The following is a 25,493-nucleotide window of genomic DNA, read 5'->3' on the forward strand; positions in this document are numbered from 1 at the left end:
AGGGATCCGAGTAGGATAATAATAAGATCGATTTCCGAACGAAACGTACCGGCGTGGAAAAAGTTTTCGTTTCGAAAAGTCGAATCGATTTCGACGAAAAAAGAAAGACGCATGCGATGGAAGCAGCTGCAGAAACTCACCGGCAAATAAACTCGGGTGGACCATTGCTAACCAGGCCAGCTGTTATTAGGGAATATGCAGAAGAGATAATTGGACCCTCAGGGAACGCCTCGAGGAATTTCAACTTTCTCGGAAGGCTAACCTCCAACGAAATCTGCGTTTACGCATCAGCGGCCGCCGACGGTGCTGCCACCAAACCAACAGAAACGTTAGATAGATAAATCTACTTGGCCGCGAGTGTAAAGCAACGTTGCGAGCTCGACTAATGCGCCAAGGAAATTTATACCGGAGGAACGAAACGCTTCGAATAAACGTTGTTTGCATTGCCTCGGGGGAAAGATGGGAGGGGCGAGACTTATTTCGTATATACAGAAAATCATTCTTGCGGTTACAGAATTTTGCGAAAATTCTCGATCGAATGATAAATTGGTTAATTTGGAAGAAATCTATATTGTCTGTCGAGCGGCATCGAAAGATTGGAATCGTGCCGTCCAATAATGTTGAATAACCGATTATTTACCGATCGATCTCTCATCTCGTAAAATACTCTGCGAAGCGAGTGCCCCGCGTCCATTCATCTCCAACAATTTAAGAGATTAATAACGAGCTCTGCGCTTCTCGTTGCGTTTGACGATTGCGCCACTTTCCCGCTCGTCGACAATTCTTGTTCCGCAACAGACACTTTTAATTTTCATCAAATGAAAATTATTTTCACGATTTTGAATATTCGAATCGTAGCTCTTCTTCGAAAACGTGTGATGTCATATCTGAAGTGAAGATAGAATCCGAAAGGTAAGACCCTTCCATTCAACCTATTATATTAAAAAGCAAGTCGCTCTCGAAAGAAATTTCTCTCGACAATTTACCATCACGTAAAGGAGGATCACGAAACGACCTTGCAACTCCTATAATCATCGCGGATACGATATTTTCCTGTGGACCCCCTCGGAGATGCCTCGCCTCGCGATAAACAATAAGGCTAGGATCTCTAACGGTAAACGGCAAATCCTGGAAAGTGTATTATGAACTTTTGCAGGCGCAGGTGGCCGTGCGAGGCAGGTGCGAGAGCCTGACCTAGCCCAGCGGGGAGGCTCTCGAGAAGCGGAGAGAGAAATGGCAAATGGACGAGAGAGAGAGAGAGAGAGAGAGAGATCGCCTGAAGCGGTTCGAGAACAACTCGATGCCCGGTAAGCAATCGTACACTCGGAGAGGAGATCGGAAGCTTTCACCCTCGAGCGGAGGCGAGCAGCAAGACCTTCGTACCCGCGATTGTAACACGCTATTTTTTCCCCAACCGGTTCTGTTCAACGAATTAGAGTTAATTTACGGTGTACATCCGGCCAAACGAATAGACGGACAGAGGATGTTGTTAAATGATGTTATCCCTCCCCTCCCCCCCCCCCCGCCCCGAAAAAATTTTTCAGACTTTGCTACTACACACAAGGTGTTGTTCCATTCATTCGAGTTTGGTCGAACTTGCAACTTTTCTTCTTCTTCTTCTTCTTCTTGATTTATCGATATTTATTATTCATACCGCGCATACAGATGTTTAATTAGTTTTGTTTTTTTAGAGAGAGAAGAAGCAGCTAGGCGCATGAAAAAAGATTGATACGCAAAATAAGCGCGGGAAACGGTTAATTAAAGGTGGATGAAAAGTTAACTTTATTATACGGCGTTTAAAAGGTACTTAGGTAGGTGCGTCAGCTTGATTGAAAATTAATTATCTCGCGCCAAATCGCTGTTATCAATATGATGGAAGGAATGCGGACTCGATCGGTTAACTTGGAGGAGGAAACGTCTCTTCTTTCGAGAATTCTTTAACGTATCGATATGATGTAAAAATTTTTCTATTATGAATGTAATTTTGCGTTCGAGACGTTAATTGTGCGTATATATTGATATTATTTCAAAATAATTTTTCAACATTCGAATTATAACTGTTACACATGAAATTGCGTCAAAGTGTCTGAAGCGGAGATAGGCGGTCTTCTTGCCATTCTACCAGACTTCTTTCCAACAGTGAACAGCAGTTTCTTGAAAAATTGATCGAATACAACGTCGTACACGTGTCGTCAACGAATATTCGTATACACGGGGTTGCTTGAAAAAGAAACGATCGTTACTTCATAAATGAATTTTGAACATTCGAACATTCATAGCTGCTCCATTACATATATAAAACGTGTGATGTCAGTATCGTCTGAAGTGAAGATTATCTCTCGGTGAACTAATCGAGACGAAATAATAATACGTGTTTCGAAAAATTGATCCACACGATCTCTTCACCGATTATCATTACAGAAGAATCCCGCGTCAACTTTCTGAACGCTGCGTTAAACGATCGTTACTTCATGAATGAAAATAATTTTTACGATTTCGAATATTCGAATTGTATCCTCTTCCATTACGTACAAAACGTGTGATGTCAGTCTCGTATCTGAAGTAATAATATCTTGAAAAATCGGTGGAACACGTTCAACGAATATTCATCCGTGAAACAAATTCTGAACGTTGCGAATTGAGAAGAACGATCGTTACTTCATAAATAAAAGTAATTTCTATAATGTTGAATATTCGAATTGCAGCTCTTCCATTGCATACAAAACGATGTCAGTATCGTATCTGAAATAATAATACGTATCTTGAAAAATTGATCGAACGTTGTTCAACGAATATTCATCCGTGAAACAAATTCTCTCAATTTTTGAATATATTCGAACGAACCTTTTTTCTGAACCTTTCTGAACGCTGCAAGTACATAGAGTTGCTTGAAAGAAACGATCACTCGATATCGTTTCAATTAATCCCTCTCCTCTTTCCAAATCTCTTGAAATTCAACAACTCCCCTTTATTCTTATTTCGAGGGAAGAAACGTTTTTCGATTCTCGAAAAACACACATCTCTCTCTCTCTCTCTCTCTCCTTCTGCGGAAATGGAATCGATTTGCGTATCGGTCGTATTTCTCGCGCCGTATTCCGATTATATCCCACTGTACGGCGGTTGCATGAAGAGGCGATGTTGCCTTAACACGCCACCTATTTCCCTCGCCACGGCGGCCATTGTTTCTCGCGGCATAATAGAGCATCCTGCAATGCCTCGATAATGACCAACCTTCGTCTCTTCTCTTCTCCAAGAGGAGGGACAATTCTCAGATCCTTATCGGCGTTGTGTCTGACATTTGACACGCATCCGTGTCGCCACGGATTTTTCCTTTCTCCTCTTTGTTTCGAGAAATCCGAAATTTCTCCTCGGAAAAGGGAACCTCTTTTGTAACAGGAGATGCATTTCGAGATAAAATGATGAGCAGCGTCTTACTTTTTTTTTTTTTTTTTTTAAGAGGATAAATTACTTTTATTCGCATCGATTTTCTTCGGAATTTAGCCAACTGAGATTGTCGAGGGATGGTTTTCTCGAGATTCAAAGGATATTTTCGGAGCACGTTTTTGTCTCCGTGCGGTGCACAACGGTTCGAATAGTAGGAATTGACAAAATTATTTTTTTGGTGTTACACGGAGGTAAAAATATGGGTAAATATGTACAAATGAAATTAATTAATCCTTTTCTCTACGGGCGATTTTTCCGCCGTTCATCAAAACTACTCGAGTGCTCGAGAAAAATCGTTGCTTTAAACGGCGTTTATTGAAAAAAAATTGACGATAAAAACAAAATATCGATACTATATTTCCAGAGATGCAATAACTCCAATCGCCATATCATACGATTCGTGGCATTCTTGCCGAGCGACTATATTCGCCCGTAGTAGCGAAAGGGTTGGAATAAAGAAGAAAACACGTGATAATCGATATATAAAAAATACTTACGATTCGAACCCTCAAGTAACCGGGCAAAATATCAGATGTAACGAAAAGTAGCAATTAACTTGGAAAGCGCTTCGAATTTGACAAACATGTAATAAACTGGAAAAAATATTTTAGAGAAACAGTGCGTCCTCGATCCTATTCTATAAATTCCTATTCGATAGATGTGAGCCGGAGTGAAAATTATGAAAATGAAAAAGGCACTAAGAAGACATACGTTATGATATAAAATAATCTAAAATTAATTCATAAATATCAATTTTAATATAGTTTGGCAAAGTTTTGCGAATCGAATATGGCGGTATAAAAATATAGAAAGTTTCTACTTTTCGTACATTCCACTCTTATTACGTGGAAACATATAAAAAGTTAAAATTAACAAATCGTGTGAATTTCTAATACGAAGCAATCACTCAACTTCTTTTAAGTTTAATTTACAAAAAAAAAAAAAAAGTTCTAAACGCTCCTTAATAAATCTACGAAATATTTCTCAAAAATGTTACACAATTTGACTTTTTATAACGTTTGAAAATTTGAATATTCTCCGATTAATATTCGAACCACTGTGCGATATCTCTTCTCTCTCGCGATTATTATCCGCCTTCTGACGCATTTAGCCAACGATTACACGCACTTTCGAGGTTAATTTATAGCGGTGCCTCTTGTTTCCACCGTTAAACGTTATTCCCGCCTGGCTTGTTTCGCGTGGAAAAGGAAAAATCACGGCGAAATGATCTATCATCGTCGTGCTCGCGAGAGTAAAGTTCACACTCATTACGGATATAATAGAAACGTAACGTAATGTAGAAATCCTCGAGGAGAGATCCACAAGTGAAATATTATCGTTTGGATACTTGGCTCGATACTTGCCAATATTTTCTCAAACCGAGAATTTGTTTCGTCGTGGAAAGGAAACCGTTGTAATTAAACATCGATTTCTCGCTCGCCAAATCGTTCCAAACGTTCGCCATCCCGAGAAACAGATTCTTTTTCTTACATGTATCTCTTCCCCCATACGAAAAGCATCGAAACCGATATACACGGCGGCAGGTTGACCGGTAGGTCGACTCGGCCAAAGATATTCCATTATTATTTATTAATTCGGAGCATACGAGATGTGTATCTGTTACGATGTGGTGCCTGCGCTACCCGGGATCACGACTTTCTTATCTCCCCGGCCAGTCAGCGATTCTCAATGCCCAACCTAGCCTTTTTTCCCCATCCTCCATTACTTTCTATCCTCTCTCTCTCTCTCTCTCTCTCTCTCTCCTCAATAACATTTCCATTTTCTTCAACACTCTTCTTCCTCGTCTTTGCCTCTCTCTCTCTCTCTCTCTCCACTCTTTCCTCATTGCGCTCGAAATCGGCAAGAAATACCTCGATTCGATCCCAAACCCAATTCCAATCGCAGACGGATGGCTCCACTTGCCAACGTGCGTCCAAGAATGGAGTTTCAGGGGTACACCACTGGACACTAGAGGCAGTGTCGTCCACCTACGCTGGCGCAATCTGGTGGCATCGGTCTGACCCCGGAGTACGAGCGGCTACCGTTCTGTGATTACCATGATAATTCGTTTCGCATATATACCCGGCCCGTACACGAGAGTACGTGCTCCCTCCCCTCCCTCCTTCGTCCCTGGCAGGCAGGCAGGCAGGGCAGATAATATGCAATAGCGGCCGATAGAGGAGCGGATTCCCGTATTCTTAACGACGACCCACCGGCGTATCCCGGACCCATTGTTTCCAGGCCTGTTGGCCGACCTCGCCGAAAGCGCGTGCGTGTATCGCGGGTATACATCGCGGGGCGAAAAAGCGGCGCATGCGCGCGAGGCAGTCCGTGGTCGAACGAGCGAGCAAAGTTGGTTCTAACCTCTTTTCTTTTTTGACGACCGTCGCTTTTCAACCTCGTACGAGAGACGATTATAATTATGAAAGTACGGAATTCGATCGTGGTCGATCGTGGTTTTCCAGAAATGGGACGATTTGTATTTTTTTAACAGTTTGTGGAAAGTCGATACTAGTTCTACTTTCCTAAGTTTGGTAAAATTGTCGATTTTGGGATAAGGATTTTATTCGAACGAATTATATGATTTTAAATGGTGAAATTAAAAGTAATTTAAATTGATATTTATTATATACCAACACATTGTCAAAAGTTGATATTAATAATTTAGAAAGGGAAATGCACTTTGCTTCTTCCTAAGTGGATTTGATAAAAATTTGCGCATAAGTATTTCAAATATTCGAATGAATTATATGATTTTAAATGGGGAAGTATCGATTCGTGGAAATTAAAAGTGTTGGTTGGTTATGCAATGGTGAACAATAAATAAGAAATATACGGATTTAGCTGAATGGATGTATTTTGGTTATACGTGAGTGGACGTGTCGGAACAACTGAAGATCGCGTATCGAAGATAGACAAAAGGATGCCAACTACAGAATAGTAACAGTACTAGCGACGTTCAGTAATAAAATTATATATAAAATTTCAGTAAACTTTATACTCTATAACAAAAAGTAATTGATATTTATTTTATGAAAAGGAAATACACATTTTGCTTCTTCCAAACGGATAGAATTGTTAATTTACGCAAAAGTATTTTACGCATTTGGATGAATTAAAAAATGATTTTAAACGTGTAGAGGAGTGTCGATACACTCGCGCTATTTATTATTACGAACACGATTTAAACAAAGTTGGAATGTTAACACTTTGTAAACGTGAGATTAATAGTTTAGAAAGGAAAATATATTATACTTTTGCAAAGGTACTAGGTAAGGTAATTATTATCTGACTCGCTAAGTCGATACGAAACAAATTCCGTATGCAATCGTGATACATTTCTGGTGGATTTGATAGGACTTGGCGTAGATAAAAATTCGCGGAACGATTTGCAAAAATATTTGAATGAATTATATCATTTTGAACGTATACAGGAGTTCTCAAACTTGAGACTAATAATTTAGAAAGGAAAAAAAATATATAAATTATACTTTTGGCAAAGCTACGTAATTATTGTCTAACGTAACTCGCTAACTTGATACAAAATTCTATGCGATTGCGAGATTTTATTTCTTCCAATAGCGGATTCGATAGATCGTGAGACGATTTGCAAAAGTATTTTATTTTACGCATTTGGATGAATCGTATCATTTTAAACGTATAAAAAAATTCATTGTTTTATTAACACATTTGTAGAAACGTGAGACTAATAATGCACATATTATGCAAAGGTGAGGCTGCTACGTAATTATTATATAACGTGAAAAATGTTGAATGTTCGGACCGGAGAAGCCGGTGGTCTCATACTCGTGAAAATCGAAAAATCTCGTTACGAACGAATACTTTCTCCTCTCTCCATTGTTCTCACGTTTAATAACACCAGGTAGATTTCTAGCTGGAAGGCGATAATTCCACGGATCGCAAATTAATTTATCCGATTGATCGAGGTAAACGTTCCTTCCCACATCGAATAATAATAGCTGGGGGCAAAAATGTCGATCTGCCTCTCGCGCAGTCTTTATTTAAGTAACGATTCGAACCGGCGTATTCCCAATTACGACACTCGTCGTGCTTCCAACGCGAATAAAGAATATCACGATGAATCCCATACCATGCTCTCTTATCCAACTATCCCTCTCTCTAATTCCAACACTTTTAAATTTCAAATTGTCCACGAATTGCACATCGATAAGAAGGAGAAATTCTTCCACAAGTTTTTTTTTCGAGTCGTTCATGTTCCTTCGAACACTTTTCACAGAATTTTGCGCTAACTCTGAACACGAGTTAGCGCAAAAAGAGCAGAAATTTTTCTACAAGATTATACTTTAAAAATTCACGTTTGCTAACACGTTTTCTTATTAATGGTCAAGCTTTTTTTTCGAATCGTCAATTTTTCAACTATTCCTCTCTTTAATTCCAACACTTTTAAATTTCGAACTGTGCACGAATTATACATCGATAAGGAAAGCAGAAATTTTTCGACAAGTTTATAATTACTTTAAAAATCCACGTTTTCCCGATGGTCTGAATGGAAAATATTGATACGCGCCATTTCTTCCATTTCGAAGAAACGAGCAAGTAAATGGAGAGGAATATCGAAACTTACGTCTGATCTGGTTGATAAATTATTCTGGTTGATTGATAAAAAAAATTGAAAATTCGTACGTGGAGGAAAGGAGGCGTATCGAGTGAGGCGAGTGACGCTTAACTGACGGTAGCTCGACAAGCATCACGATAATGGACGAATACATATGTATGGGAGGGTGAGGGGATTCATAAGCGAGGTGGTGGGCCCCGCTACGCCAGGGGCCCCCGTTCTCCACGCTCGTCCTTATGCAGAGCAGGGACGATTTCCTCGTGTCTGAATGGCTTGAATAATATACGTTTGAAGTTAATGGTCTCCATTCAAGGCGCCTGCCATGCCTCTCTATACCTATATACGCTGCCACGGCTACCAAGCCGGTCCCACGTCCTATACGGCCTCTCGTGTGTCACTCAGGATAGCTGCTCTGCGCAACTGGGCCCCATACGAGACTTCCACATGGACGAAAATCCACAACGAGAAACGTGTTCCATATTTATTCGCGATCCAGTCGAGATCTTTGTCGATCCTTTATTGCGGCCGCCTAATTTAGAATTATTGAAATTTTATAGTTTTAGAAATTTTCATAGTTCAGTGTCGTTTTATTATGTTTATTATAGGAGGAGGTTATTGTAGATTATTAGATTGAGAGCGTGCGATCCAAACAATCGCAGAATTTGTGATCTGAGAAGTATTCAAAAATTAGGAGATTTGCAATTATTTTTATGGATCATGAAATTACGATCGTGTTTGAATATTTATTATGGAGGAGATTATTATAGATTGTTGCTGATGTAGGATCCGAAAAATCGCGTTTTAAGAATAGAAGATAAGAAATATTCAAAATTGCGCGGATTTGGAAGTATTTTTACGGATCGTTATTACGACCTCCATTTAAAATTATTCAAATTAAGATCGTTCGTAAGTTACTATCGATTATTAAAATACTAATCGATTATACTAGACTGCGTCATTCGTAGTCGTCATCGTTATTACAGATTATATTATTGCCATCCAAAATTTGTGATAAGAAATATTCAAAAACATTGAAACAGAAATTGTAAGCAGATTATTATTGATAATGTGCGATTCTAGAAAATCGCGGGGACTTGCAATTATCTTTATTTTGTCGTGCACCATTTATGGATATTACCATCAAATTGTCATCGAAATTAAAGTAGTCGCGCGTTATTAATTATCGGATATAATCGCATCAAGTATCATCACCGAAACATTAAAATAGCATCGCATTTTTCGTTGCGGATCGTTTGAATGATGATTGCGAATATTTGGGTAAACCATTTTAGGCGAAAAATTTTGCTTTCCTCGAATTATTCGGGACCAACGAGAATTTTTATCCACCCGCATTATTTTCACGCAGACATACACGTTGACTGGACAGCGAATACAACAAATAAAACTGTACTGAATTTAACTGAATGAACGAATACATTTAATTAATTAGTTCGAAGTACGTTGGTGGACAAATAAAATTTTACTCAACTTTAAACTATATACCCCAATATGCATATCATCGCTTGGAGAGGATGTTTCAATCGTTCGAATTCACAGCACAACGTACATTTTGCAACGCAACGAGGAAGAAGTCGAGTTTCCTCGATCCGAGGAGGAACCGATTTCTTTCCTCCGTCGAAACGAACGCCTCGCCTTTCCCCTCCCCTCCCCTATACGCGATCCTGCCTCCGAATGGCGAACGAAGAAGCGATTATTTTTGCCCGTGTCTTTCGTAATGGAGAGGTTTCAGGTTTTATCGGGGATCGGCGAGACGTGTTCGGTGGTATACATTGGCATTTATTAGCTCCTTTCCCCCTCCTCCGTCGCGGCGTCTCTTATTCAATGACTCGAAAAACGTGTCCAATGGCTTTAGCGAAGCGCAAAAGCGCGAGCGGAGGAGCTCTCGATTCGGTGCTCCCCACAACTTGTGCGGAATTATACATGTAATGCCGGCGAGGTTGAGGTTTCCGATCTTTTTATCAAACCCTTCTTTTTCCCTTTGGAAACTCGCTTTAACCTCGCCCCGATTGATTTGCCGATGTCAAGTACCGAGAATTAACAGGCTCCGGTCGACCGAAATGGTATACGACACGGGCGTCCATTATTCGATCGAAAATCGAGACGATGATGACTCGCGGTGGGTGGAAATCGAATGAGAAGAAAAATTCGAGGGAAACAAAAGATGGATGGATGGACGGTTTTTGCCGTACGGTGACGAGTAATTTATTTACTCTTCCCTTTCTCGAATTCGCGTCTCATTACGACGAGACGAGATATTCGCGTTCTCCTGAAGTAGTCGATAAATTTGACACAACTTTCGACGCGTTTCTTTGGAATTGACCGCTGTGAAGAAGTCGAATCAAGTCGTTATTCCAATTTTATTTTCCTTAAAATTATTATTCCTCATACGGAAAGAGAGATTAAATTCTAATATTCCAATATTCAAATCTTTAATTTATAATCTCGCGAGGAGAAAGAGAGAGTAGAAAGTCCTTTAGAATGTTTAAATTCCTTGGAATTAAAACTGCTCGAATATGAAATTTTCCAAGCGTAGGAAGCACATACGCCCAAAATATATACTCCTTCACGAGCCGAGAAAAGGAAAAATTGTTAATAAAGTTAATAGGCGTATTGTTCCAGCTGCGCACAAATCTCTCTCCATCCATCAATTTCTCCTCGGACCTGGTTTCCACGCGCGGGAAAACCTTAAACGGAAGGTGCGTTTGCATAATCGTGCACCCCCTTACGGGCTCGCTCTCCTCTCGCTCCAACGTCGCGAGAGTGTCGCCTCGGACGGCCGAGTGCAACTCACTTACGGCCGCTCTCGCGTGTGCGCCGACTTAGGTGGCTGCGCCAACTTTTACGTCCGACTCGGCCACACTTCTCTCTCGCGACCCCGCGATCTCGACCGTGAGAAAGGGCACGCTCGAGCAGAGACACACCGCTCTCCGTAATCCTTGTACGAGATCATTTCCACGCCGGGGAAACGACGAGCCCAACTTTTTTCCTTCCGAAAGTTTTTCGCGCGAAAGCGAAGAAATTCGAGAAAAATTTTCCAAAGCTGATGTACGTATGAAGGTTGGATCGATTTTTTTCCTACTTTATTCGCGGACCCTGTATATTTCGCTATTTTAGGGCCAACGATCCGGACGTGTCCTCGACAGGAATCGTTTCCAGTGTACCGTAAGCTCGACAAACTTAGGGGAAAAACGAATCATCTCCTCGACAAGAATCTATTTTATTCGCACGGTGGACCTTCAATTCTGTATATTTCGCTATTCTAGGGGAAAAACAAACGAACGATCTGGACGTCCCCTCGACGTTCAACCCTGTATATTTCGCTATTCTAGGGAAAAAACAAACGAACGATCCCTCGACGTTCAACCCTGTATATTTCGCTATTCTAGGGAAAAAACAAACGAACGATCCCTCGACGTTCAACCCTGTATATTTCGCTATTCTAGGGGAAAAGGAAACGAACGATCCGGACGTGTCCTCGACAGGAATCGTTTCCAGTGTCGTAAGCTCGACAAACCTCGAGCAGATATATTCCTTGCGCGAATAATATGCAATTTTAGGGGAAAAAAGAAAACGAATCATCTCCTCGACAGGAATCTATTTTATTCGCACAGTGGACCTTCAATTCTGTATATTTCGCTATTCTAGGGGAAAAACAAACGAACGATCCCTCGACGTTCAATTCTGTATATTTCGTTATTCTAGGGGAAAAACAAACGAACGATCCCTCGACGTTCAACCCTGTATATTTCGCTATTCTAGGGGAAAAGGAAACGAACGATCCGGACGTGTCCTCGACAGGAATCCAGTGTCGTAAGCTCGACAAACCTCGAGCAGATATATTCCTTGCGCGAATAACGAATATATAAGTGGATCTAGACTAGTCTTCTTATCTGTTGGACGCAAAAGTGCGCGTGGTAGATGGAGGTGATGATAGGCGGCTCGGGGAAGAATAGACGAGACTAGTCTTCCCAGCTGGGACAGGACAGGAGGGAGGGCAGGAGGAGGATTCTTGGTCGGCGCGCGTTATACGCGCGCGCAACGTGAAAAATGGGGGAGGAGGGGGGACGACGAGGAGGGAGGAAGCCGAGCGATTTATCTTCGGCGAGGAGCGAGGTGAAACGCGCGGGCAATTTTCTTGCGCTGTCATGTTGGCTAAATTTGCCCAATTAAAAAGGGTAGAAGCGGAAGAGGAGGAGGAGGAAAATTGCACACGCGTTGAAAATTTTACGAAATTCGCCGCGAAGCTGTGTACGTGCTACGTATATATATATATCAAAAAGAGAAATGGTTCTACTGGTAATTTTTCTTTTTTTCTTCCCCCCCTCTCGTAGATAGATTCAACGAACCTTATTAAAATCAAAATCTACCGCTATATTTACCTCTAGATTCCTTTGTTGTCTACCAAATTATATCAAAATTTATCTCTAGATTTTTTTAATTTGTCTATCAAATTATATTAAAAATTTACCGCTACTTATATCTAGATTTTTTTATTGTCTACCAAATCATATCAAAATTATATAAAAATCTATCGTTATTATCTTCAGACTCCTTCGTTGTCTGCGAGTCAAGATTAGTCCGAAATTCGATTCCTTCGATATTTTTGCCGATAAATTCTCGGATGGTGGGTGAAAAAAGATTCCCCCCTCCCTTCCCCCATCTCTCGCGTCATTTACGACGTGGCATTAAATTTTCAATTGCGCATCTGTCGGGCAAAAATTCATTTCGGGGGATTGAACGGGAAGAGAGCGAGGTCACATTAGTCAAATCGCGATCCCAGCGAGAAAGAAACGCAACAATTCATCCTGCGACATCGTTTCTTCTTCTTGCAGCTACGCGGCAAGGAAGGGGAGGAACCGCTCACGGAAGAAGAAAACGTAACCGCGCATTCCTCAAATTCTGTGGATTCGCTCGCCTCGCCTCGCCTCGCGCGCCAAGCGGCCGGGTAATTGAACCTGTGCTGGACTCTCGTGGAAACTCGACCCGCCGATTTTTCTCGAGAAAGCGCGAGCCGACAAAGCGCGCGATATCGATTTAATAACACGCGTCCTCCGACCACGAGCAAACAAAGTATCGAACGTGTAACCCCCCTCCCCCCACCTCCTCCTCCTCCTCCTCCTCCTCCTCCTCCTCTCCCCGAATCTCGCGTAAAAACCGCGACTCGCTCGGTTCGCTCCCCATTTTTACATTTTCGTTTCGACGAACGATGACGATGATTTCGTTATATTTCTCTCCCTCTCTGTCGTTTCTCGCGACGAGGAATATAAATCTTGGAACACAGCCTTCTTCCTCCATTTCGAGACGTTCCCTCTCTCGAGTTTCCGCAACAGAAATTGCCCGAGTTTTTGCCCGAGTAACGATACAAAATTACCTTACCTAAGCGAAATAGGCTTACGAACGAAGGAGGGAGAGAGAGAGAGAGAGAGAGAGAGAGGAAAATGGCATCTCGATTATGCGAGACGAGTGTCCATCGTCGAGACGGATGCGTTAAATCATGAATGGTGGGACATCGTCCTCCGCGCCTGTTATTTACCTATTCGTTTGCCCGTTTTCTAATCACCCGTTGTCCACGGATCACCGGGTAGATGATGGGATCCAACTGCCGAGAAAGAAGAAGAAACTGAATTGCGCTTCGTTAAACCGCCTACTTACCAATTTTGATCAGCCACCGTTCCCTTTTTCCCACGTGTTCTCCCTCCTTCTTATTCGTCCCGTTACATTGAAACATTATGTCGCCGAGCGTGGCTCGCGAGCAGAGAGGAGGAGGCACGGCAAAAACACGGCTCGAAATCCATTCGATGCTGAATCATTTCGTCACTAACGGAGCCACCTATCAAAAAGTTGGCCTCGAAAGTTGCACGCTGCACGCTCACCGGAATGGCCACGACGGTGTTTAATGTTTATATCGAAGGGACGAGGCGTGCGTGGTGTCGGCCGAAATGCTGCGCGCGCGCTCCCTCGCGTTTCTTGCCGTTGAAACGTTTATGGCGTTTCCCCCTCCTCCACCTAAAAACCGGACCTCTGCGCGCCGTAGCGCGGATTTCGTGAAATTTCGATTGGGATAATTAAGAGCGAGAGATCGGGATAATTCGACAAGGCGGTGAAAAAACGTCGCCGGTGTAAAATGAAAAAGAAAAGGAAACTCGGGGATTAATTGAATTCCCTCATCTCTCTCTCTCTCTCTCTCTCTCTCTCTCTCTCTCTCTCTCTCTCTCTCTCTCTCTCTCTCTCTCTCTCTCTTTCGTAAATTTCGTGGGATCGAAATTGTTGAAATAGAATCGAGAGCGAGTTTTCGAAATGTGGAATTAAATTAATAGAAGGAGTACAGGTAAATTCGAAGAATTTATATATATATATATAAATCTTTGGCGAGAAAACACGAACGATTTCCTTACTCAAAGCAAACTCGTTCGTGGCTCGAACGAAAAACTTATCTCTTTCGAGATTTAATTTTTTAGAAAACGATTTTATTAAAAATTGGCACAAGAAAACGTCGCACTTGATTAACACGGAATTATTAATATTGTTACAATATTATTTTCCACAAATGAGATGAGAAGGAATCTCGTTCGACGATTGGACGAAGAAAAACCGCTCCTCGAACCGGAATAAATCGTCAATCGGGGAAAGCAGCATCGTTGTTGTTGAATCTACCGATTCTGCATCCATTCCCCCCCCCCTCTCCCCCCTCGTTTCTCACCGGCGAAAGAAAGAAAGGGGACGAAACGCGGCCCAAACGAACAATTTCGCACCCGAAATAAATAGAACAGCGGCCCTTTCCCTCCCGATATTTTCCCGAATAAAAAGGGAAGGGAAAAAAAAGAGAGGAGGGGAAGAGACCCACCTGGCCGACGATCCGGTCGGTCCAGTTTCGCCAAAGCTTGCAACCGTGCAAAGATAACAACAACCACGGGCTGCTTTTGCTCCTTTTGCTTTCATAGATTTTTCTTCGACCGGTGGTTGAACGAGACAGAGAGAGAGAGAGAGAGAGAGAGAGAGAGAGGGGGAATAAAAAGAAAAATAAAGACACCTTCGTCGATTCGCCCGCTTCCACTATCCTCCCTCCATCCTCGTCCAGTAGCCGGTAACGTGGCAACGGGAGAAACAAACGGGGGAGGCAGGGAATCGAAGAAGAATATCCGCCATGATAACCGCCGTGACTCACCTCGAGACCCAAGGGAGGGATTCGAACCGAAGAGAGAGAGAGAGAGAGAGAGGAGATCAGGGGAGAGGGACGATTTTCCGTGGCGAGAGAGAGAGGGAGAGAGAGAGGGAAAAAAGCACGACCGTGGGATCCATGCGAATCCATTTCCACCACCATCACCAGCACAACCACCATCCCCCATCAAGAGACGGAGAGGATAAACTGGACGAAGGGTGGCTTTTCTGCCCGCCTCCCTTCCTCGTGGTAGCCGGCACGTTAGGGGTAGAGCGAAAGACGACGGTGACTGGCCGCGGAGGAAGGGATCTCCCCGACGATAGGTCGGAAACTGGGCGGAGGGAGGGGTGTGGTCCGCCAAGAGGTAGCGAAATTTATGCTAATCGCGGCCTTTAAAGCGAATAGCCCCCTCGAAAAGCGGGCGCTGGTCAAAAGGAAAAGAAGGGTTGGCGCGCCTCTCTCCTGCCTCCAGCTCCATCGATTTTTCTCCCTTCTATGAACATCGCCCGCCGCCACCGCCGCCACCGCCGCGTATCTCTCTCTCTCTCTCTCTCTCTCTCTCTCTCTCCCTGCTTCTGTGTACGAAACGAAAGAGAGAGGAGAGAGAGAGAGAGAGGTAGGCGGCAATACGGTACCCCCGCGCGCAGGGAAACGACGCACGCACACGCACGCACGCACGTGAAAGCGAGAGGGATGTGCGTGCGTGCGGGGCAAAAATATTGCGTGCGTGGCCGGCCAGTGTCGGGCCGGCGAAAAACTCGGCCGGGCAAGCGACGAAAAACGCGGCGCGCTGCCGCGCTTCTTCTTCCCGGAGCGGCGGTGGCGGCCTCCAGTTTTCCAGTCTCCCGCGAGTGTCGTCGAAAAGTGTGGCGTTTTCTTCCGTTCGCTCGAAAGTGTTGGTTTCACCGATTCACCAGGAGGAGGCGGCGGAGGCGGCGACCAGAGATGGACAAGGATCTGGATATGGCTGCGCATTCGCACCTGCGTCTTCGCCGAACGCATGTGTCGATACGCACGTGCCGCTGCACCGATCCCGATCGCACCAGTGAGTACCGCCACGCCACCCACCTAGATAAGATAGATGCTAGTGGATGGAATAAAGCGATGAAACGAGCGAATACGCATATTTCCCCGTGCAAATGACGCGCGTCCCCTTCTCTCGTGCATGCATATCCAACAACAATGCTTTTTTCGTTCTCCTCGATTGCTCCTCGTTGCTTCGTGGAAATCCGTAGTAGCAGGGTACGTCAGGGTTTACGATGCTGATCAAAATGGATCTATCCCCTGGACGAGTGACGATTCTATTCGAGGTGTGTGACGCTTTGCCTGGAAAGGGGATTTCGATCGAATTCGAACGACGATCGTTCGTCGTTGTTTCGAAAAGAAAACATGGGAAGAGAAATGATGATAGGACGCGGATGAAATGATAGCTGGCGTAACAATTTTTTCGCGAGAAAATGCCACTCGAGGAGGAGGAAGGAAGCAGCGCGTGGGCGGGTAGCACGCGTGCAAATAGCCGCACGCATAATGCGGGCCTTGTGTGTGGGCCACAACAACCGTGCCTCTTATTTACAATTCAATTTATACATCATGACATGATGGCCGCGAATAAATCGCGTCCCAAACTCTATTTTCCTCGACATGGCGCTCCCTTGCTTTTCTAAAATGGCAGCCGACTCGATGGAAACCGATTCCTCTTCCCCCCCTCTCCCCCGTTTTATCGATTTTGTCCCCTGATGCGAATAATATTTATATTTACTCTTCGTGCAATTTAACATTGGAATAAAAATGGTTGATTTGCCCAGTGTTGCGGCTCGGGTAGAGCGAGTACTGAGATTAGGGCGATTAATCGATTCGTTCGAGAGTGAAAAAATCAGAGTGAAAGGTGCACGATATATATATATATATATATAAGTGGAGATACTTATTTACGCGGAATCGTGGAAAATGTCTTAAAACGTAGGCGACGTTAACGTTAAGTTATGGTTACGACTTTAAAATGAGACCCATTCCCTCGCCACGGCTATGATTTATCATTTTCCAACTATCATTCCCTCGAACGATCGCGGTAAATTGTGGCCACGTACAGTTATCGTGACTCTACCTTTTCTTTCTCTTTTTTTTTTTCCTCACCACTTTTTTCCGAAAAAAAAACCTCGACTCGACGGAGCCTAGAATATTATTAAACTTGAATACCTTTGTGCTTTTACTATCGCGTAATTAAGATATTTTAAAAGGTGCGGACAGAAATAATAAAATGAGGTGAAATATTGTACGATGTCGAGATGACTTTGAAAAAAGAGAGAGAGAGAGAGAAAACGCGTTTAGGTGATACACTTGCGCAAGAATTCGCGGCTAATAATAATTGGCTTTGGTCTGTCTAATGTAAAAGTCGACGGAATTTCACGTCGGATATCGTATCGCGAGTTGTTTTCGCAATTAGCTTGGGATGAAAAATTCGTCCCTCCCTACGAAGAAGGGAAAAAAAAGAAATTTAAACGCGAAAAAGACCGATTTTCCGTCGAATCGTTTTAATCATCCTGTTCTATCAATCTTTTCGCCGCTGCATCACCGAGGAAACGAAGAAAAAATCGAAATGCCCTGTACACCTGAACCGCCTTAACAAGTGGAGAAGCCTCGATTCGAATATCTCGTATTAATAACTCGAAACTACAATTACGCCGGCGCAGCCAGCCATTATCCTCGGGAAAAAATTCTCTCTTAATAACGTATCCGCTCTTCCCTCCGAGAATTCCATTTTCTCGATTCCAAGGAGAGAGAGAGAGAGAGAGAGAGAGAGATGAGGAAAGGCGCACGAAGGGAGCTTCCAATAAATATTAATCACGCTATTAAAAGTCGGATCGATTCCAGCGGAGAATCGAATAATCGTTCGTCGAAAGAAGTGTTCTCAGGGATCCCTCACACGTTCACCATCATCGATAGGGAAAATTTAACCAACTTACGAATAAAGTTGTTTCGAACGCAATAACAAAATCGGGGTCAACGACTGCGAGTAAACGTTGCTCCAACATTTTGATCCAACAACTCGAAGTGGTAACTTTTTAATTACTTTCTCAACGAATTAAAAAAACCGACTCCGAGATATATGTGTACAATTTGAATATTCAAGATCGACAATCGAAATATTTTCGAAACTGTTAATTACTTTGATTCTTGCCACTCGAATCGTTACGAGTAATTGGAAAACCTCGTTACTTCCTCGAGATCCAGCAGGGATCGCTCTCACCTTTGCCCCAATATATTTGCCCGAGCGAGCGATCGATCCGGGCAGAAACGGATCCGTTTTCTCACGCAGATAAAATCTGCGATCTTCTCCCTCTTCGAGCGCGTCGGGCGAAACGAGTTAATTAATATCGATCGATATTCGCTGGATTTTCCACCACATCGATCGAAAGTTAATGATATAATATAGGGAGGAGGGGAGGCACGGAGGAAAGGCGGTAGCTCGGCCCGCGCGGAATCGTAATCGGCGGCAATCGGTGGGAGAAAAACGGGCGGCAACGATCCTGGCAACGATCGAGGTTTTATTACGTGGCGATCCCTCCACGCGAAAAAGGGCGCAACTTTTTCGAAACGCAGGGGAATTCGAAGCTCTTTAATTCGTTTCCTCTTCTCGAGACACGCTCTCCTCGAGTTCTTTCTTTTTTTCGTAAATTTTTATTTATCGTCCGGCAGACCACGAAACGAATCGTGCCGTTTATTTAGCTCGAGAATATATGTATTTCTCTCTCTCTCTCTCTCTCTCTCTCTCTCTCTCTCTCTCTCTCTCTCTCTCTCTCTCTCTCTCTCTCTCTCTCTCTCTCTCTCTCTCTCTCTCTCTCTCTCTCTCTCTCTCTCTCTCTCTCTCTCTCTCTCTCTCTCTCTCTCTCTCTCTCTCTCTCTCTCTCTCTCTCTCTCTCTCTCTCTCTCTCTCTCTCTCTCTCTCTCTATTTAAGCTAAAAGGTGAGGATGGATTGTTACGCGAGGGAAAAGGCAGGATAAAAGGAGAGTCATCGTTTTTCGCGAAGAGAAGAGAATTGAATGATATGGGGGGATAAATAAGGGGGGTTTAATCGAGGCGAATGGTAATAAGTCGAGGTTGTTGTTGGTGTAATACGGTCTGGCGAGGTATACACGGAATTATAACTCGTTTATTCGGGAAATATATCGTGGTAATATACGGCCACCGAGAAACATTACGTTATTAATATCTAATACACGAAACTCCCCGGCGGAACGTAAATTATATTCGTTCCATGCTCGTTCTTTATCGTGGCGAGCTATTTCAACCCGTGGCGAGATAAGAAACCGCGCGCGACGTAACGTATTAATTTTCCTACGACTTTGCGAAATATTCCTTGTTTCTATCGATGCTCCCTATCTGTATACGTGCCCCCTACTTTCTCCCCCGTTCCGCCTTTAAAATATATCCCGTCGATCGCATTGTGGAAATATATTTTTTTTTTTTTCCTTCCTAAATGTGCTCTGTTCCTGAATTAAAATGGCGGAGGAGAATTGTTAGCCTGTTCTTCTCTCACTTTGTAAAAATTCACCTAAAATCTTGAAAGAATGGACTTTTAATCGTCGAAATGAAAATTCTCGATTCCCATCCGATTGAAGAGTATATTATCATATATTAGCTTCGAATTTTTCTTCCGGACCAACATTAAAATGGCGGAGGAGAATTGTTAGCCTGTTCTTCTCTCACTTTGTAAAAATTCACCTAAAATCTTGAAAGAATGGACTTTTAATCGTCGAAATGAAAATTCTCGAAATGCCTATTTTTTTTTTTAAAATCATTGTTTCGTTGCAACAACGTTCGATTCTCTCGATTGAAAAGTATATCCCATCGCATTAGCTTCGAATTTTTCTTCCAGACCAACGTTAAAATACAGGAAAATTCTTAACCTATTCTTTCTATTTTAAAAGTTCATCTACACTTGAAAGAATAGGCTTCTAATCATTGAAATGAAAATTCACGATTCCTATTTCCAAACCAATGGCAGAGGAAAATTCTTCCTACTTTGTAAAAATTCATCTACACCTGGAACAATACGCTTCTACATGTAATCGAAATGGAAATGAAAATTCTCGATTTCCAAACCAACGTTAAGACGAGAGAGAAGATACTCAAAAAAGCTTAGCCTATTCTTCCTGATGGTCGAAATGAAAATTCTCTCTTCTTTTTTTTCTCGTTGCAAGAATTCTCGATCGGTTTGGTCGAGATCGCGTAAAAAATCTGTCACCCGCGAAAACGAGACCGGATGATCTACACCTGCAAAGTCGCATCGACACCGACGCGTGTCTCGTATAATAATAAAGGCGCGCATGATCGAACACGTCCCACGTAATAATCGAGACGTCTGTCGAGGCTGTCCGATCGAAACTAGCGGCTCTTTCCGACTGTGGTCACCGGCATCCAGATCTGTCGGAAGCATTTAACGACTGCCCGCTCGAGTTATTCGCTTAGCTGCCCACCGCGAGCTCTGCCTTCTCTACTCGTCCTTCTCCATTTTGTGCGCCGCGATCCGACGACGAACATCTTCCTACGGTACGCGCTCAAATCTACGGAATTGCGTTCGCGTAGCAAGGAGCAAAGGAGCAAAGTTTCCTTCTTGTCGTAAAATTTACGTTTCATTGGAAAAATAATCTTTTTACTCCATTAAAATCGGGTTGCTTTGGTTATTCTGCTCCGAAATCGTAGTTCAACATCCATAATATATTCCAACTCCTCGTATCTTTGTACTGTGGGTTTACAACCAAAAATAGCAAGGAAAAAGTTGGAATTAAAATTTCCTTCTTGTCGTAAAATCTACGTTTCACGCGTAAAGATAATCTTTTTCTTCATTAAAATCGGGTTGCTTTGGTTATCCTGTTCCGAAATCGCGGTTCAACATCCATGAATTTCAACTCCTCGTATCTTTGTACCGTGTTTGGATTAATTACAAGAATAGCAAGGAAAAAGGTTGGAATTAAAAAGGTTAAAATTTCCTTCTTGTTCCAAAATCAGTTCAACATCTCTAACTTCTCGTTATCTTGGATTAATTAAAGAGCGTGCCTCGCTTCTCAAAGTCTTCCAGGAATAATAAATCTACGTATTAAATCTACGTATTGTATTCGCATAGGAAGGAAAAAGTTGGAATCAAAAGGATTAAAACTTCCTCCTTATCGTAAATCTACGTTTCACTATAAAAAATGTATCTTTTCCTCCATTAAAATCGAGTTGCTTTGATTACCCTGCTCCGAAATCGCAATTCCCTAAACTCCAACTCCTCGTTTACCTTGGGTTTAATTAAAGGGGTTGGGTTTAATTAAAGAGCGTGCCTCGCTTCTCAAAGTCTTCCAGGAATGATACACGCTCGATACGTATTGTATTGTATTCATGTAGGAAGGAAAAAGTTGAAGAATCGAAAAGATTAAAATTTCCTTCTCATCGTAAATCTGCGTTTCACCGTGAAAATAATATCTTTTTTCTCGATTAAAATCGAGTCGGTTTGATTGCCCCGTTCCAAAAGTTCAACATCCCTAAATCCCACCTCCTCGTTACCTTCGGTTAATTACAAGCCTACACGTGTACACGTTAAATCGTAGCTGCTCCTTCAACCTTTCTCCTTCCCTCCATAGGATGCCATACGGCGTCGTTAAGTTTTACAGGCTGCTTCCACGATATTTAACGCGTAATGACGGTAAGCAGCATCATAATTGTTAATTTCCGGGAGACTTTCGATAAACCTCTCCCCTCCCCTTCAAGTATAATGCTCGATCCGGCCGGATAAAACTCGAGGCGAGGGGCAAGTGAGTTCCTCGAAGATTTGATTTGGATAACGGGTGCGATTTATGCGAGGAGGACTCGAGGGACCGTCCTCCTCCTTCGTTCGAACGAGATTTTCGTTAAATCGTAACTCGTACGCTTCCGTTGTCGCATTGTTGCAAGATCGAGTTTGGCGATTTCTGTCTTTTCTGGATGTATCGATCGGATAAATTCGATAAATTGGATTCGTTCGATCGAAGAAAACGAGCAATTTCCGGTACACGGAAATCTGCTATCCGATTTCTTACCCCTTCGAATCGATTTCCTAGGTTAATTACATCGAATAAACCGAGCTGTTATTCGACGCGGTAAACGCGAATCTGTTGGTTGGACGAGCGTTAAATAAACCTAAACCTGATTCGCGGCAGAGAGGTCGAGGCCCTTCTTTCCTTCTTCATCTCGCGCGAATCGATGTAACATCGATTTCAAAGATTTCTTATGCGAATTAGCAGCGAAAATCCTCGAAATGAAAAATAAAAATTGTAACAAGCTTCGAAAAACTATTCTACTTGGCGAGAGAAAAAGAGGAAAGGAGCGATTCTATTAATCTCACCGTTACGATTATTTATCATTACTATTTCGAACGATAAATCATCCAAGCAGCTTTAACCCGTTTATTAAATTTTCTTCCTCCTCTCCGAAATAAAAAACTGCACAAGTTCAAACTTGTAAACTTGTTGCAATGCGAAGCGGTGTGAATCAGGAGGAGGAGAGAGAGAGAGAGAGAGAGAGAGAGAGTAGATGGAAGAAAAAATGACAAAAGCCGTTGCGTGAAGATTCCCACACGGTAGATGGAACGGTTTTTACTCGACAAACGCTCGCGCACGCGCGTGGAAATATTATTATCCGTGCACGATTCCAACGTTACCCACGCTGTCTCTTCCACCGTGTCGCAACAAAGAAAGCGTCGAGCTCGAAATATATATATATATATATATATATATATATATACACAGAAAGGGTTACACACGTTGAGAAAGAGAGGAGAATTAGAATTGAGGCGGTGGTGGGGGCCGCTACTTGTTTGAATCTCGTTAATAAGCCAGTCAGGATGTTCCCCCCTCGTGCAACGAGCACTACCTCTCCTCGTTGGATCTCGTTTTCGCTATGGCGTCTAGCACGCCACCTTGCCTCGCACGATCCTCATTTGCTATGTCCTGCTCACTGTCCTGCCCGACCGCTTAAATCACCCCGCTTATTCCTCCTCTTCTTCTCGTTCCGGGAAAGGAAGGGGGGGGGGGGAGGACGGTTGGAAGAAGAAAGGACGGCTCGTATCTCTCGAGAGGAATGCCCCGTGACGTGCTTAATGCCGATCTCTCACCCTTCCTCACCTCTATCGATCCCATTCCGCATTCCGAATCCCGTCATTTTCGCGCACGCTCGCTCTGATCCCACAGGTACAGAGAAATCTCGATTTTTCCAAACTCTCTCTTTCCCGAGATGTATTTTCGGATAAGTTTTTGCAATCTTTACGAATGCTTGTTTATCACGCGGAAGTATTATAAGGAATAGTTTATAATGGGTTTATATTGGATTTCGTGTGATAGTAGATTTCTGAAATTTTCTCGGTTGCTTTTGATCATTTTTGGGAAAGAGTTCAATTTCTTCCACAACACGTGAATCTACCTATTTCTCTCTGCGATTACTTTTATTCTTTTATTTATTTGTCGTGTTTATTATATATTTTATATTCAGGGGGAAAATTTAATAGCCCAAGTTGCGAATAATTTTCCCAAGCAAATTTTTAATAACTTTTGGGAAAGAGTTCAATTTGCCCTAAGTTTTTATTTTTATTCGGTGAAGGGGAAAATTGGATGCACAAATTACGAAATAAAGTTACTTCGATAATTCATCATCGTTCGAGAGGTAATAATAATCGGAAATAATCGTAACGAGATTAACTGCGTTGAGCTGAACGAACAAATGTTTTAACAAGTGATCGCTTACTTAAGTAATTTTTATTCGAAATTATTTTTCTGCCTTTATTCTCGCGGTTTCAAGCGCGATCTATCGATACACCGTGCACGATCCATGACGAAAGCGGGGCAACGAAACCCCTTGGCAGGAATGGAATCCGAGCAATCGAGAGAGATCTAATTAACCGGGGCCCGATAATAGTCGCGAGATACGCGCCGATGAAGTGCACGGCTCGAGACGCTCTTATCGAGCACAAGTAACAATAAATAACAGTTCCGAGAGATTAAACCGGGCTCTCGGATTAATTGCCCGACCAAGTGGCAATGCACGATCTAGCCGAGTCGGTTGCAACAGCAGCGAGGAAAGTGTCAATGACAGGGCAACGGGGAGAGCCTGTTCTCAATTTATCCCATCGAACACGCGAGGCGACGGCGAGGAAACGCGGCCAAAATCTACCGAATTCGCTGCCAAATATTCGAATTTCGTCGTCGTTTCTTTTTTCTTTTTCTGAAGAAATAATATAAATACGTATAATATATATACGAATGTTGAACTTTTTCGAGATAAACTAGAGCTGTCTGTTTGAAAATTTAGTATCACTTCACTTTTGACGAAGGTAGCACGGTGTCGAAATTGATCCAACGTGGATCCGCATCGAGTAATCGATAGATTATATCACTATCGTCAGAGTTGGGTTGAAAATGTAACTGGTTAAAAATTTCGAGTAAAGTTAACTTGCTATATGTAATTGCTATAAATATTTAAAATAACGTTTGAATAACGTTTATTTATAGATATCGCAATGTTACAATTATTTCCGATTATTACGATTGTTCGATGAATCACAAATAATCCAAGCAATTTTATCACTGGCTACACTGGTAAATGATGGGGCAAAGTTCCTTGCCTTCGTTCGAGAGATCGAAATCGAATTTCGATAGAAAGGGTAGCTTTCTTTATTTAACCAAAATAATCAAGATGATTTTCGACCTTCCGATCCTCCGACATCTTCCAAGGATTTACGCTTATTACCTTCGAACAGTTTCATTTGCATAAAACGGATATTAACCTCTTTACAAGAGACTCTCGTAAGAAAATTTTATAAAAGACGCATCGTCCATTATTATTATTTGTTGCGCCCCATTATCCTTATCTCTTATATATTTATGCATTTATAATTTAAAAAAAAGAAACTCAAATAATTTATTCGACAATAATAACGCGTATATTCACGATTACCCCAGAGAAATTATTCACCACTAAACTCCTTGATACTTTTCGTTATAGAGAAAAAGAGAGAGAAAGAAAGCGAAAGAGAGAGAGAGAGGAATGCCGACAAGTACGAGGAGGGTGCACAATGCAAATACACGAAACGAAACGGAACGAAAGGAGACGAGCGAACGAGAAGCGATTCGGATCCAGTCCAGTTTTTGGCGTCGCGGTGTGCGAAGGGTCGAAGAGTAAAATGCCGAGGGTGATTTGGGCCTTAGTGGTCCTGTGGTGGCTGCGTACGAATCCTACTGGCCTGCTAAGTCCCAAGTGAT

General features: G+C 42.6%; 1 protein-coding gene and 1 long non-coding RNA gene across 2 annotated transcripts in view; one reads left to right on the forward strand and one right to left on the reverse strand.

Moving 5' to 3' along the window:
- Nucleotides 1-25,429, forward strand: part of LOC147656869 (uncharacterized) — a 146,618-nt gene extending 121,189 nt beyond the window's left edge. The window contains exon 3 of the long non-coding RNA XR_015293598.1: nt 25,237-25,429. This is a non-coding gene — a long non-coding RNA (uncharacterized LOC147656869). The remainder of the gene's footprint in view (nt 1-25,236) is intronic.
- LOC100868443 (protein cortex) overlaps nt 1-25,493 on the reverse strand; it is a 169,261-nt gene that overhangs the window by 137,070 nt on the left and 6,698 nt on the right. The window lies entirely within an intron of this gene.

Source organism: Apis florea, unplaced genomic scaffold (assembly GCF_048593485.1).
Source record: "Apis florea isolate Af1SG1 unplaced genomic scaffold, ASM4859348v1 contig_3496_pilon, whole genome shotgun sequence".
Classification (NCBI taxonomy): domain Eukaryota; kingdom Metazoa; phylum Arthropoda; class Insecta; order Hymenoptera; family Apidae; genus Apis; species Apis florea.